Source organism: Fringilla coelebs (genome assembly GCF_963513975.1).
Source record: "Fringilla coelebs genome assembly, chromosome: 1".
Classification (NCBI taxonomy): Eukaryota; Metazoa; Chordata; class Aves; order Passeriformes; family Fringillidae; genus Fringilla; species Fringilla coelebs.
In genome coordinates, this window is record NC_140028.1 from 137,654,937 (window position 1) to 137,671,668 (window position 16,732).

A 16,732-nucleotide genomic window follows, 5' to 3' on the forward strand; every position below is an offset into this window, starting at 1 on the left:
TGTTTTACTAATAAGAAATAATAAACACTTGAGTCCAAATGTGAACTACTGTCTCAAGTGCCTTCAATCCAGACCCAGAGAAACAACGAGTGGGACCCCCACATCTGTATGCCTGCTTTGTGAGACATTCAGTGACATTTCTTGGCAGAGGAGATCTGCAGAAATCCAATCACTACCAGAAGACACAGTTCTTGAGGTGATGTCTAACAGCCCAGGCAGGGATGGAGCCCTTGCCTTGCAGCTGCAGGTGGCTCTCGTGTCTCTGTTGCAGAGATCACACACTATCCTCTGATCTCTTGCAGCACTGTGTTGTGCACAACCTTCTGATGGGAACACAGCATAAACAAATATGAAATCACTACAATGGCAAATCAGCCCATAATTTGAATAAAAATACATTTGGAAATATAAGCAGGCTTTTTCACAGTAAAGTTTTCAAAGGGACAGTTTGCTTCCTTTTGCTTTTGTATCAGTAATGAGTTAATTCTGTAAGGAAGGGAGGGAGAAAAAGCAAAGCAGTTTCACTGCCTGACAAGGCAAAAGACCATTGCAGACCTGGAGAATGATCTCTTGACGGATCTCTCATCTGAGGTGTTCTCCAAACCTGAGCTGAGTTCAGGGGCCAAGCCCATAACACCCAAAAGTTACCTAAACTGCTTGTAGCTACACTCTTCCCTCCTGATTACATCCCAGGGTTTCCTTGTTCTCCTAAGGAGGTTCAGCACTAGGACACACTTGCACAGCAGACCTAATTCCACTTTAGCCAGATGTCAAGGCTGTGTGTGCTGGTTCACAGGTACTTGTGGTTTTGTCAAGGGAGATCATAAGTAGATTGGCATGACATTTCTACATTTCTGGTAATTCTGTGAAGAAAACAAGCTTGGTAACTCAAGAAGTAGCAGTGAATTAACAAATTTACATGGGTGGACTGAACTCAGAAAGCTTAATAAATCAGATTCAGTCTCTCCTAGTATTGCTACAAGCTGCAGGTCTCTGCTGAGGAAGCAGGTGCTTGTGTTAAGTTCATGTCTCAAGACAGCATTCAAGAGTGTGCCTCCAGTTCAGAGGCTCTGGGAATGCTGCCTGGAATGGGGCCCCCTGGGACTTGGGCTGACTGTGGCCACTGGTCCTGCTGTGGGAGCTGCTGCTGGTCTGGCTGTCAGCAAGCCTTAACAAGGCAGAGTCCATCTGGGGATGCTGACAAGATGACCTTGAGTCAGTGACACCCAGATTCGTTTGCCATGGGATGCTGCAGCTGCTTTTTGACAAGTCCCCGAACAATCTGGTCTCAGGAACATGAGATTTCAGGACACTTGTTGTGTTACAGTACGTGATTACTCTGTAAAAGTTTGGATCCAAAGGTTGAAATAAATTTAAAACACTTTCTTTTCATCATGAAAAACATATATAAATATATATATGTAGCTGAGTGTCTTGAAAACTGTCCATGCTTTACCAATCAGTACTGTTAGTGAGACAATGTCCCACACTGAGGGGTGAAATCAGGGAATGTGTAACACACTAGCAGTGAATTTAGTAATACACTGAATTACTGGAAAGTATGAAAAAAGGGGAAATGATTTGGTTGAAAATCTAATGGTTGTATCCAGCATAACCAGACAGGTACTGAGTTGCTTGTAGGGACCAAGCACTGCCCAGAACTGCCAGCTGGTGTATTCAGATATGTCTGGGGTCTTTATGTGCCTGGCATTTACACCAGAGCTTGTGCTGGCACACAGTGGGATTCAGGTTTGGATGAGGGGGAAAGGAAAGAAAAGCAGAAATTGATGTGTTTCTTGATACAAGCCTGCTGCTATCTGGGCTTTTTAAAGTAAAGTTAGGGATAATTGGATAATTGAAACACTCTTAAGAAGGGTCAAAAGTAACTTTATTAGCATCTTTCATGAACTCCAGTGTTTTCTACAGCACATAGATTCCATAAGAGAAAATTGTTTTGGACTAGGAATTACTTCAGATCAATTGTTTCCTTTTTTCACCTCAAAACAAGAAAGGACTGGATGCCCTGAGTCTCTCTTGAAAGACCCATAGGTGAACTTTCCTATTAGAACAGTGTATTTCAGTGAACCAGAAATATTCACTTGAAAAATATTTCAATCATCTACTTTCTTTGCCTTTCCATATAGATATGGAATCTATATGCTGTAGAAAACCTTTGGGTTTTGAAAAAAAAATGTGTCAAGGGAACAAGAGAGAAGCAAATTAAGAGTAGAAATGTTTTTAATTAAACAAAAAAGAGAGAATTCACCACCCAAAGTACAAAAAATCCTAGTAGAGGGGAAAGGTGAGGAAAAAAAACTGTGAGTGATATATTGTGGTTATTTTTACATTTTCTTGATATGAATTCCCTTTTTAAACTTACTACTTTTACTTTTTCTTAGTGTAGGTCTTTTTCTTCCATGCTAGCCCCTTCTTAACTCCAGGCCAATCTGAAGGGGTTCAGATATGCTCCATATCCATTTCACAAATGAAGGACTCCATAGAAAATTCCATCTTTTATAGCCTGGAAATTGCAGCTGGAAATGTCACAAAGATATGGAGTTCTTGTGGTATTTATTTGGTGTTTCCCTTGGTCAGGCAAGTGACAGGAGCAAACACTTCTCACTACAAGCTGGAGGGAAGATGTTCCCAGTCCTGGAAAAACCAAAATAGGCAGGAATGACTGAAAATGAGAAAAGCAAGGGAAATAAAGCTTAGCTGGATTTCTATTGTTGTGTTACTTATGTTTGAATCTCTTTAATCTGCCTAGCTCTTAGGTAAGCAATTTTAAAAATGGAATTAATTTTTTCCTTGCAGTTTTTTATGATTGTTTCCCTGCTAATTTTGAAAGAATAAATCAAGCTGTATTTATTAATAAAATTGCCCAGCCTCCTCACTGCTGAAACAAACAGCATAATTCTCTGCCTTTGACCTGGGAAGTATTTGTGGAGCCAGTTCCCAAGACTTCAAAAAAGAAGACTAAAGATAATAAAAACATATGTCAACTTCTTAGGCTTTCCTTCTACTGCCTTCATTGCTACTTCAGTGATCAAAAGGAGAAAAGTAATTGTTAATGTTTAATCTAGCTAATACTCTCATGGCATTCCAGTTTGACTTGGCTCTGCTTATTTTGCTTGCTTTGCCTGGGGTAGGCTGGTTTTTGCCATGTATTTGTAGTCAAAGAAAGAAGAGTTATTTATTGGTTGTGATGAATAATAATTAAGTGACACCAAAACAGGATGAGGTAGAGAATTTCATTAAGCTGGACATGTTAGAAATCAAATGATGACTTGAGGAAAGCCAAAGTCCAGCTATAGCACTTTGATTTTTATACTGTTTCAAAAGCAGCTCTGCTTTCAAAAAACACAATCTGGGTTCAGCAAAACCATTGTTCTGGGAGGTATCTTCTAGTCTGAATTTGAATGCTTGGAGCTTATTTTGAAACGCTGCTGCATTGTTACTAATGGTGGGTTATGATTGTTCTGGGCTAGGAAAATCTCTTGTGGTTGGGAGGTTGTGAACTGAAGAAGCAGAAAGCTCTCCCTGTTGAATGCATGAGGGATGAGTCTGTCACACCAAGGTTACTTCTGACCCCTGTGAAATCCAGGAAATAGTGGCTCAGGATGCAAAGCTGACTGTCAGTTGTGGATGGTATAATTTTGGGTGAGAGGGCTTCCTCCTCATCAAAGCAGGATTTTTGGGAAATGTTAGTTGAGATTCATTGGAGCTTAATTTAGCATCCTAAAAACTCAGTCCAAGCTACCTTTCTGGACTGCCTTTGTGTTCAGGTCAGGGGGTCTGGCACCTTTGAAAGGCAATCCCACCCACCTGGAACAGGGACCTGAGCAGGTCAAAGATGAACTGCTTCCCATAGGATTTCTTTTTCCTTGGCTGGAGGCAAAGCCTGGATAAACTGGAACAGGTTGTCCAGAGAAGTTGTGTGTGCCTCATCCCTGGCAGTGTTTGGCCAGATTGCATGGGACTGTGAGTAACCTGGTGGGTAGCATCTCTACCCATGACAGAGGGTTTGGAACTAGATGATCTTTAAGGTGTCTTCCAACTCAAATCATTGGGTGATTCTGTGATTCTCTGATAACTGAATTAGTCAGGTAAGGACCAATATGTATTTCTTTAATCTGCAAGTATCTCACTTACACACAACTGAATAATTTGCCTTTTTTCAGGAGGGGATGCAAGTCAATGTCCAAGATTTTTGAAAATCTAGACATAAGATAAAACTTTGACGTGAGGTGCTTGATATAGCAAACTCTTGATGGCCCTGTTGATGCTGTGTGGACATGGTGGGATGGCCAATCCAGTGAGAACTTGTTCCCTTCCTGGTGTCAGAGCCAGCTCAGTTGTGTTGAAAAATGGCAGCATCCTAGTACAGGAAAGGGTTCATTTGCTCTGTGGAAATGGAAGATAGCAGAAATTCATCAATTTCTTTGGGTCTTCAAGGCTGCAAATGTTTAGAAATAGTAGCAGCTCTGTCCTCACTCTTTGGTCTGCTTTAGTATTTATCTGTTATCTCCTCTCCTTCCCTCCTTTCCAACCAGCTTCCTCTGGAAGCAGAGCCAAGACCACCGACTCAGATCCTCAGGGGTGGTGAGTGCCCAGCACTGCAGCCTGCAGGGAGGGATGGATGCTCAGCACTGCTCAGGATTAGGGCCCTGCCCTGAAACAGCCTCTCAACTGCAGCGTTTATTGTGCCACTTTAGTTGCCAGACTGCAAAAGCACTCACAGTGTTTCCATCAAGATGAAATGTATGGGGAGCACAGGGAGGGAGTGCCTGTGCTCTCACACTGGATTAGGATAATGACCCTGCACACTGCTGAGGTATTTGGTGTGCTTGTGGTGCTTATGATGTTAACTAGAAGCCCAGACAGCAAAGCCCCAAGATTACATTTTGCACTTTAGCTAAGTATTTCATCAGAAATGTTAATAATCTCTCCATTAAGCAGTTTAACAGCAGATTAGGTCGAGCAATGGGGCTTTTGCAGGCACAATCCTATCATAACTACAGCTATTAGATTTGTGACTGGGGGAAAAACATTTCTTATTAATCCCCTCAGCAAAACTATTGAGGAGTTCACCTGCACTATTAAAGCATTGTTACAAAGTATTTTTTTTAGACTGTCTTAAATGACCATGGTATTTTGAATGTGCAGCGCCCAGAAAGCTGAGGAATCTGCTCTGTACCTGGGGTCCCATGTCTATTCATTGGGAACAATCCCTTTTGTATATTGACAGAGTTTTTGTCTGAGGAAGCAGATGATGAGTACAGACACAGTCATCATTATTTATGTAGCATCTTGCAGCTTTGTATGTCCTTAAAAAGTTGAAAAAGTTTATGTTTCACTTTCCAGGCAGGAATCAGACTGCTTTTCCACTCACAGAGGGTCTTTAAGTCAGGAAAGTCTCAGTTGTCACTGAGGGTCCTTGACTTGGAGATGCACTGCTGTGGTGGGGAAAGAAGATGCTGCTATAGGATGCACATTGATGTGCATATCCTGAAACACCCACAAATTTCCACTCAACAAAATCTTCAGTTACAGCTCTGTGTGCCAATGTGGGACATCTGGAAAAGAGTAAGGAGAATGATATGAGGTCTAAAAAAATTAGCTAAATGAAAGATTGAATCAATTAGTGTTAGTGAGCCTCAAGAAATGAAGAACTGGGTAATGGGAAGAGGAAATAATGGGCTCTCTGCACTGTGCTGGATCAGACATATAGTAGACCTGAATTACAGCAAGGAACGGGCAGCACAGATGCTGCAAAACTTCTTCAAAGCCACACAGGCCATGTCTAGGGTGAAGTTAGCTGGCTGTCAGGTGTCAGTTCTTCCTGCCTTGAAGCACAAGGGTGGACTGAGTGTTTGTGAGGAAGGCTTGTGGCACTGAGCAGGTGCCTCTGTCCCATGCTGCTCTCATTGCATAGTCTAAAAAACCAGCCAGGACTCCCAGATCACTCTGATGAAATCAAGCAAGAAAGAAGCAGAAAGAAAAACATATGCCTTAGAAAATTCTAGAAGTCACTGACACTTATGGTATTTAACGGGCAACGGACCTAGATGTCAGAAAAATTAGGCATACTATGGTTCTGTGATCCTTTTCCCAGAATGTGTCAATAACCCATTAAGAACCACTTCGGAATAAGAAAAAAAAAAAGGTATTTTTAAAAAGGAAACAACTTGGAAGTTATTTCTTTTACAGAACAGAGGTTGCACATATGCCTCAGGATTTTTCCTATATCCATGCAGGGCTGAAAAAAATGACCTACTTTTTAGGAGGGTACAAGATTTTCTCCATGCTATCTGACCTCAATCCTCAATGACCTTTTGAACCTGTAGTTATGTGTCACATTTGGTGTGCTCCTTGGCATTCTTTTTCTTCCATATTTAAAAAAGTGGTGGTGGTGGGGGGGAAGTAATGCTAGCTAATGCCCTCGTTATAATGATCAAGAGACAGACAAACTTCATTAATAGATGGGCATCAGATTCATTTGCTGTCAGCATGCATGAGAGAAAAGATTTAATATTTCAAACCTTTAAGCTCTGCAAGAGAATGTATCATTAAAACATGGTTCACTGATCATGGAGTGCTTGGAGCTCTGTAGGAGGACTGTGGGTGTTTCAGTCTATAGAGAATTGTCTGATATTATTAGTTTAAGCAGCCCAACACTTACTGTGACTTGAACTGTTAACGCTTCCTCTTCTCTTTGTTTCCCTGTCCTGTTCTTCCTCCAGCATCGTTAGCGACAAAACAGGAGACCAGAAGCTGTAACCTGCTCCCTGTCTTTGGGCATTAATCACTTTAGGGTAACAAATTTAGAAATTTATCTGAAAATAAAGGAGCAAGCAAGAGCTATTGACTTAATTCCGTACCTAGCTGCTTCTTTTGAGCTAACACCCAGCTTGGCTGCTGCTTGTTAAACAGCAGTGCAAAAACCCACATGAGATGATAAAAAAGAAATCTTATTATGTGGACAGGTCTTCAGCAAGTGGTCTAGTGATTTAGTTGGAGTGTTGTGCCTTGATGTGGCTAAAAGGAAAATAATGAAGCCAAGCAGGGGGTCAAGAGCAACGCGAAACAGTGATTAAAGTTGTTTATATCTCTTTGTTGGCATGGATACAATCAAATAAGCTCATTAGACATTTTGAATTGCAGAAACATAGCTCAGAAAGCAGCCTGAAATAATATCTGCTATTGCCCTTGTGCAGAGTTTCCCTCTGGGCTGTGCCAGCTAGTTTTAGCCTTTTGATAGGTGATATGTTCTTTGGAAGGAATAAATGAAGTGAATGCAGATACGTTCAAAGATTTTTAAGGAATTCAGAGTGCATATGAATCTGATGTTAAATAAAACACATGTCAGATGTTAAGATATTAGAGGAAAAATACTGACAATTACCTTTAGGAAAAGTTAGTTGTTTTAAACGGGGCCTTTTCAAGGTTACTTGATGAAATGAGATCTTCCCCAAGCACACTCGTGTGTGCAGAACTCCTTGCACCCCACTGGCAACTTTGCCCTTGAGGGGTGCTAAATTAAACAAAACTCACTGCTAATGTAGTCATTGTCAAAGGCTTGCAAAGTCTAACCCAGGACTGCTGAAATATAGGTGTCCCCATGCTTTTTAGCTGAGCTTTGAAAGCAGAGGGCTTTTGTACTGTATAATCTAATTGCACTGTAAATTTTGTGCTCCTCTTAATTACGCTTCCTCCTCTGTCCTTTGTGTGCTCTTTGTGTAGGACTGAATCTAATTTGTGACTGGTTTTCGAGAGCTGATGAGACTTTTGCCAGCAGTCATGTAAATGAATAACTAATGTTAAGCTATAGATTGCAAGGACCATAAAGCTCAAACAGAGTGTTCACTTCATTCATATTGAGCCTCTCTAAGCACTGGACTGGGGATTTTGCTGTGTGTTTCCTTTAGGAGTTGATGGAGGACAACAAGAATACCAGAGATGGTTGTAAACTGGGCAGTCTGGCATGATGGTGAAAGATGGTTTGTGTTTGGAGAACAGCAAGGGGATGGAGGGATGGAATCCAGGTATGCTGGATTCTGATGCATGGGTCTATATTTATATCTGAGGAAAATGAAGATACCTGTTGGGTTTTCCACAGTGAAGTCTGGGACTCTCTGCAAGTTGTTCAGTATTCCAGAAGTGTCCACAGCACTTTGGGAAGGGGAACCTTAAGCTCACTGCCTTTTGAGAGATTTCCCTGCTCTACTACTGACCCATACCCGTGCTTCACATGGCACTTGTGCAAGGCTGGTGGATTCACACTTTGCCTCCCCATGTTTGGGCCATTTTCTGATAACCAGTGAGGCCCAGCCAGCAGGTGCTGTGCTCAGGAAAATGTTCACCTGCTGGGACCTGGTGCTCAGAGCAGTCTGCTCCTGAAACAGTTTCCAGGCTCATTCCAGTCTGGCGGGTGGACCTACTGAATGCCCAGGAGACCTGATGGCAGACAGATATGGAAAACTGGAATGTGCTTTCCCAGGAGTGGGGTGAGGAGCTAGGGAAGCTATGGAGGGCCCAGAGAAGCTCCCTCTTTTCCTCTCTTCTGTGAGATATGAACCCCTTTAGCAGTGTGGTATGAGTCTAATTCTGAGAAGCTGGATGTGGAAAAATATCAGTGCAGTAACTCAGCCACTTGTGACTCCAGCCTGTGGCTAGCTGGAGCTGTAAAGGTGGGTCTCTGGTAGGCACAAAATACATTCACTGAATAAGGAATGTATAAGGAAAAAGATGTCTTGGTACAAGACTTCCAAACAAGGAATGTGGGAGAAGAGTAAAATATCTTGGTTTGGTATCTATCTCTGTAGATGGTCTTCTGCAGAACTGCAGAATAGTTACTTTGTCCTGATGAAGCCAAGGAAGTTGACTGGGTTTAATCTGTGCTCCAGACGTAGATTGGGGAAAGTATTGTGGCGGGTCGTACTCCTAAAATCCACTGACAACCCAGACTTGGGGCTTGCAGAGGCTGCTGCTGGCAGGAGCAGGGACAGACAGCCCAACTGAAAAACATATGCAGTCTGGATAGAGATGTGGGCTGGGAGGGCCTTGGAAACCAAATTTAAGCCTATGAGTGTGCTGGTTAATTCAAACTCTTTCTTCAGAACTTGTTTCCTCACCCTAACTCAGTTTGGATTTCCCTAAGCTTGACAGTGTGGCCAGTGTGGTCACAGATTTTTTATGCCGTACAAGTGGCCATATTTAATGCCTCAACAATCGAGAGGGCTCTGCTGATGGTGACTGCGGTGACAGTGTCGTGGATGGCATGTGGAAGTGTGCTGAGCACGAACAAGGAGGCTGTGTTGGACACTGCAGGAACAAAAGGGACTGGGGATGTGGAATAGGAGGACTGTGGACACTCAGGGTAAGCAGCATATGAAAACTGCTGTAGCAAGACAGCTTTGCTACATTTCATTTCTCCACCAGAGCACTGTCCTGTCAGCTAATTAATATGGTAATTATACAAGGTGTACCTTGTATAATTACCATATTAATTAGCTGAAGGAACAATGCTCTGGTGGAGAAATGAAATGGCAAAAAATGTCACTGGTATCGCTGGGAGAAAAGCTAAGAAGGGACAGGGCAGCCAGGGAGGCTGGAGATACTGCACGTGGCCCCAGCAGAGTGCCTGGAAAAGACCATGCCCAAGAGGGACAGCCCAGAGACATGGGGCTGTCTCTGAGCAGAAGTGCCAGCAGTGGGGACTCAGAGTCTGCCCTGCTCATTAGGGGCTGGGATGGGGTGTAAGAGTCTGCCACAAAGCAGAGTCCACTCGGTCCCTTCATGAGCATACTTAGAAAATCCTTCATCCAGAAGTCGGGGCTGTATGAGGGATGAGTTGGGAAGAGTCACTGCAATGAATCCCACTATCCAGATCAGAGCTCCCTAGGGAGAGGGAAGCCTTTTCCACAACAAAGGGACTGTCTACCCACCCTCTGGTGGCACTAGCCGCAGTCAGGCAGCCCTGCTGCAGCTGCAGACTGGCCCCATGGTCCCTCAGAGATGATGCATCTCTGTCTTCACCATCACAATCTCTGCAGGCTCAGGTCAGAGGGAAGAAAATGGTTAACTTGCTTGAAGAAAGTTTTCAGCCAGCCTTGCTAAGCCCAGAAGGAAAAAGGTGCCCTGAAGCATGCCCTGCCCTGGGACTGAGGGCAGGGCTGCTTTGGCAGTGCCACTGCATTGCACAAGTCCCATCCCTGCAGTTACTACCCTTTACCTTTGTGCACTCGCATCAGGACATTTCCTACCTACTTTGTTCTCCCCTCCAGCTGGGAATAAATATGCCCTGCTTTTCTGACTAATTCTTTGTGCCCATAGTTATTATTAGAAGTATATCTGATTCTTGCCAGAAATAAAAGTAATTACAAGCTTCAGGCTGGCACCTTTCTGTCTACCTCCTGCAAATATTTAAATCGGGATTTTGTTACCGACTGCTTTTGGTAATTAGTTGTTCAGTAGTATTTTTCCACTGCCCACACATAGCTGTAGACTGTGAAGACCAGACCAGATCTCCAAGCCTGCCTGCCTCCTCCCCCTCCCCTCCCTTCCCCACATACTTTTTAACTTTCTCTGAGAACAAGTTTTATATGACCTTTTCATAAAATAGAATCACAGAATCATTTAGGTTGGAAAAGACCTTTAAGATCATTGAGTCCAACCGTTAACCCAGCACTGTCAAATCCACCCATAAACCATGTCCCTAAGCACCACATCTGACAGCCTCTTACTGAAAATGCTTTTTGGCCAGGGATTAATGGATAAACAATCAGTGGAAGAGATTTTTATATATGCATTTTTAAAATAGGTTTCCAACTGTCTGCTTTACTTTCTGGTCTGAAGCAGACCATATTTCTCAGGCCAGCGCTGACACAACAAAAGGATAGACGGCATCCCGATTGCTAGCTGTGGTGGCATCTCCCCCAAAATCCAGAAGCACTTCTGAAGGCTCTCCTTTGTGCCTGCTCCACCATTCTTTGAGGAAAAGGATCCATCCCTCTGTATTTTGTACATAGCTTTGTCTTTGACCACGTAATCATGGATTGATTTTTGATCTTGCTTTTGGGTGACACAGACCTTCTCACGTGCTGATTCCTTGCTGTTGAAAGCTTCAAGGAGGTCAATTAGGCTGTGCTTTGTTCTGCTGTGCAAGGCCCACAGTGGGCTCTAGCTCTCCCTGTCACTGGTTATGATCTTTCAGAAATCTGTGCTGCAGAATTTGCTTTCTAGGATACAGAGAGCAAAGGAGATGTGGATGTTGCCCACGCTCCCTGGCCGGCGTGGAGACGAGGCAGGGGACCTGGGCTCCTTGTCTTGTATTTACCTGAGCAAAGCTGCACCTTGTGTGATGAACATGCAAACTGCAACCCTGTTCCTGCTTGGTGTTCCAGAATACCAGGCACAACAGTCATAGAAAAGTGGAGCACTGAACATGACATTGCCAGAAGTGCTAGGCTCATCCCACATACCTGAACATGACATGATTGATGACAGCTCCACTTCCTAATCACTGCACTTAGCTTGCTGACTCTTACACTGGAATACAGAGATTTTACAAGTGTTAGACTTTATATCTCTCATCCCCCGCCTCAGAGGAAAAAGCATTAAAAAACCCATCCTACAGATCTCTGAGAAGATGTGAATAACATAGCTTGGCAGCAAAGCACTTCACAAAATGAAAGCTCTGGGAAATCTTGCCAACTCCCGAGTTATTTCTAACTTGGTTTCCATCACAGTGTGGAAAGGGTTTTGGCAAGGCAGCTCTCAACAGGAGCTGAATTCAGCAGCAGAGGCTGCCAGGCAGTGACAGTGGGTCACTCAGCACCCTCGGAGCAGAGTGCAAGCGTGGAGCCAGCCCAAGGCCAGCCGTGGGGAGAGGAATGGGCTGCAGATGCAGTGCAAGAAAGGGGAGGTGGGACAGAAGGACAGGACAAAGTTAACTAGATTTCCAGTCTTCCCAGGTGCCTGCTAGTCTCTTCCATGTTTTTATGCAACTGGTCTTGGTCTCACTTTCCAAGAAGCCATGAACAGCTTGCATAATGGTGTGTATAAAACTTTGAAGGACTTAGAGGAAGGAAGAGGGAAGAGATGGGTTCAGAAATCCTTAGAGGTGTAGTAGAGTTGTCATGGATGATATATTTATTCAAACACTTTTATATTTGCTTAAGAAAACCCGTTTTTCCTCTGAATGGCCACAAAAGGAACTATTAATGGTAAAAGTCCAAGGAAGCTGTGTAACTTCCAAATGCTTTCCTAATGATCCCTAATGGGCAGTGTGCACTTTCCAGACTCTTGTTAACCTCACTACGATAGGAAATGCAATAAAATTATAATTTTAAGTCCTGTAGTTCATTAAGATGGAAGAGCTTTTGTTTAATTTTGGAGTTTCAGGGTGCAATTGAGACTACAAAATGAAACACTTCAAAGCACAGAAGCTGGAAAAGCTGCTGGGGAAACAAACACACTATTTATATCATCTAATAGTTCCACTTCTCCACACTGAATCAATTTATTCTTCCTCCTGATATCTTTGCTCTGAAACTCACAGGTCTTATATTTGTCTCCTTGTACAGTATGTAGGCTGCAATTACCAACACAGCTATACTTGAAGTGTTATTTAAAACATTCAGCTTTTTGTGAAAGGAGCCTGAAAGCAGCATCTGCCATCTGGGCATATTGATCTTTATTTTGTTTCACATTACGGCTCTGTTGTCTTTGCTAAATTTTGCAGCTCTCACGTGCAATGTGTCTGTTCTGCTGAGCCTGGGAAGCTGTCAGATCTTTACCTCAGCAGTGTAGTTAATTTTTCCCTTCAGTTTGGAACCTCATCTTATCCTGTCCGTGGTGCCTCAGCCTGCTCAGGGACACTGGGTTCTGCCATGCCTTGGGATCCTGTGGGAATCCTGTGATGCTTGTCTTCCTTGCTACTGCTAAAAGCACACCAACTGTTTGGACAACTGAAAGAGAGAGCTTGAAAATCTTCTTAAAGCATGCAGGAAAACTCTGTCCCACATTTGTGAAATGCTATGCTGGCACCTGTGTGGCCAGCAAAGAGCAACAGGCCCGTCCTGCTGCTCCAGCCTGAGAGCATTAGTCCCTGGGGAGTGAGGAGATAAAACACTGGCAGCCCTGGGACATGATCTGCTGGGAAGCAATTTCTTCTCTGCAGGAGAACAAGTGACCTATGTGAACAGGGACTGACCAGTTTTGGATTCCAGCTATCCACTGACTGCATTGAACTGCTTGCAAAGCATACAGCAGCCAAGAATTACTCATGGAAATAATTCCACAATCATCTTTGAATAAGCAATAACTATAGGAAAACTGTAAGCTGTTCAAACAACTCAGAAAAAGGGCCTTATGACGTGCTATCAACTCAACTTCTTCCCAAGGCTTCATTCCATGCCTTAGTTACTGCAGCCTCCAGCTTTGTGGCCTTGACAGCTCCAAACATACACAAAACAATGGGACAGCCTTGTGCTGCTGTTTGCTGAAGGGCTCTTTCTCTCCCATCTAACTGCTCCTGTCCTCTTGAGAAAACCATGTATTTATGTGTGCACCTGAGTTTGAAGCCACCAATGTGCACAGCAGGGCCAAACTAAATGCAGGAGCATTTCCTGAGGATGGCTGAGCTCATGGTCTTGTGCTGTGCTCTGCATTGCTGCAGTGTTTTGCAGAAGCACTGTATGACTGTATGACCAAGACACCTTGGCTCTCTTCAGAAATAGTAGCCACTTCTCTGGGTGCTGGTGCAGATGCCAGCTGAGATAGAGCAAAGCAAGCTTCATGTCTGCACCTGTAAGGCTGTCTATTGTTTTGCCCTATGCTTTCAGCCCTCATTTCATATCCTGAAATCCCACACCACCATTGCCATGTTTTCTCCTTGTATGCTTTTTATGCATGGTCCTCCTCTATGCTCCTGCTCGCCCTGGTGATCTCTCAGAGATTTCCTGGCACAACCACAAAGTATCTCCCTGTCACCTGCTTCAAACTCTTCCTCCTCACTGACATTGAAGGGGAAACCCCACACTGGTAGGTTGATGAGGACATCTTCCTCTTAGAGCTCAGCAATTCTGCCTGATCCAGCTGTTGCATTTCAGCACGCTCCCCTAAACATCCCACTGCAGAGCTGCCCCTGTGTTGGGAGAGGGCTGTGTTACCCCAATAGCTTCTTGGGAAGCTCTCTAGGGAAATACCCCAGTGGTCTTCTGTGAGGGTGTGTTTATCTTGGTGTGCTCCTCAGGATGTGTTTAGACTAGGTTAAAAATTGTTTTAACTTGTATGGGGGAAAACCCTATTTGGGCCAGCTTTTGGGGAAAGCTAATCCTGAAGTCACCTCAAACCAGCAATAAAGCAGTTAGAGGCTTAGTGAAAACTGAAGCATCCTTGTTAAGAGCATCTAAATCCATTTGCCAGGCCTGTACAGCATCAGAGGCTCTAGTATCCTGAGATTCAGCCTCGAGTGCCCCCTTTCCCCTCTTAAATGTCATATAATCTATACAAGACAAGAGGTACTGTTATGAGGGTGGTTTGACCTGCAGCATTAAAACACAGATCTTAGCTGAGGAATTTCTGTATGAAGCCTATAACCTCTGGCTGAACTGGAATGTGCCTTTCAGAAAGGAATCCAGGCTTTCAGACCCCCCAGCCCACACAGTCCACATCCGCTGTAGGTACGTCGTTGAAATACTCAGCTGTACACTTTCTGTGTTTGTGTTTAAAAACAAAAGTCACTAAATATATTTTTGGCCAGATTCCTGTGGGGGACTTCAGTTTACAAAGTGCCAGTTACATTCTTAAAACCTGCATCTGCTGGTGCTTCCAGAGCAGCAATCCATTGCTTCCCAAGCTTGTTGATGTTCACAGTTTTTACTTGTAGAGAAGGTCCGAACAGATGTGCCCTCCTATCATAGGCAACAGGCTGTTCAGAGTTATGTCCAGCCTCTGGAAGGTCTGTGTACCATGTGTTTTCCTGCCTGTCTTGTCTCTGGAGTTGATTGTAACATGCATGATCATACAACATAGAGACCCTTCTTCTTCCTTCCTGATGGCCAGTAACTTTCTAATGTCCCCATTGTGAGTGTGGGAGACCAGCCTGGGGCTCCTCTCCTACCTCACCTGGAGTAAAGGTTTGAGTTATGATCTCTCAGATATGCCCTAACCACAGGATTTTCAGATGCTCCAATAACTCCTTCTGGTTAAGCATTCATAGGCCAGAAAGTATTAGGAATTCCCCTAATATTCAGCTACATCATACAAAGTGCAGGTGGTTAACTGGGAGAGAAGGAGTTGCATGATACAGAGCACTCCATCACCACAGTGAACCTAATCCTACTTTCAGCCTGAACTTACCCAAATTCTGGCTACTGCCTTTCATTGTATTTCTGATGTCCAGACTAAAGAACAATTAACTGCTTTCTTTTAACCTCATGTAAGGACCCGGTCTGCACTTCTCTGGCTGCTTTAATCTGACAAGCACAAGTCTGAGCCCCCTGTTCTTCAGGCCTGATGGCTGTTCTGTGGTGCCTTGGCCCTGGTGTAGTAGGTCTTGCAGTGAACTGATCTGAACACAGCCACAGGATTGTGCTGCTTCTCTGCTCACTCTTAACAGAGTGCACAAAGGGCAGAGGTGAGGGGAAGACCCAGAGGAGCAGAGAGGAGAGGGGAGTAAAGATCTGCTCTGTCCCTTCCAGTGGCAATCAAGATCCCTCTAGGATGGCAGACTTGTGTTCCTCACAGGACTTTTTCTTTATTTCTTTTCTGCTCTCCCACCTGTATTATATCATTACCACAGACCTCTGGAAGATGTTTCTGAAAGGGCTTTATCTGTGGGTGTGGTGGTTTGGGGATGGGTAGAAAGAGAGTTCTGCTATGAAATACAAATTTCTTGAAACCTTAGGTTTTCTAGAGTTGTTCCCATCTTCCCCAAACCTTTCCAGTGGGAACACCAATAATCTCTGTGGGACAGGGAAGAATACCCTGCCTGTATATAGTTAAGGTGACCCATGTCACATGATTCACATTCATGAAGGAGAGGAGTATCTCCTTCAGGAGTTTGTACAGGTTGAGGCAGAGAGGAGTATTTTTTGCTTTTGCAGAGTTGTGCTCCTCCACTACTCTGAAGGGCTTTAGGTAAACTTTTAGTGAGCCTGTGGCATAAGTCCTCCTTCCATGCAGTCCAAATCCATGCTTCAAATCTGCAGAGACAAGAGGAAGTGGTTAAAAGTTTCAGGGGATAGATCTCATTTCTTGCTCCAAGCAAAAGGCATGCTCACACTGCTGCCCCTGGTTGAGAGCCCTCCAGTTATGGCTCGTCTGACGGCCTGGTGAGCTGATGCAATGTGCCATCTGCTAGGAAACCAACTCAGCAGAGGGATGGAATATTTTTCTGCTGGTATAGTAAACTGAAATGGTCCTGCTGTGACCTAATCAGTGCTGCAGAGGGTAAAGGGGGAAGAGGAGAAGGTGAGGGAGGAGGGAGGAGGAGGTGAGAGAGGGCTCAGATGAACCGACTCTGGGGTTAGGCAGACACGGAGATTGTGCATCTGACAAAGTCTGTGGAGTGGCCTTGATTGTTGGTTTTGCAAAGGGATGGCATATTCTAGAATAATTTACTGGCTGCAAGAGACAAACATAGCCCCTCTCCAAGCTTTATTTTTTCAATTTATCTCTGAAGCTCTGTTGGAAATGACAGACACACAAGTGTACTTGGGTCACA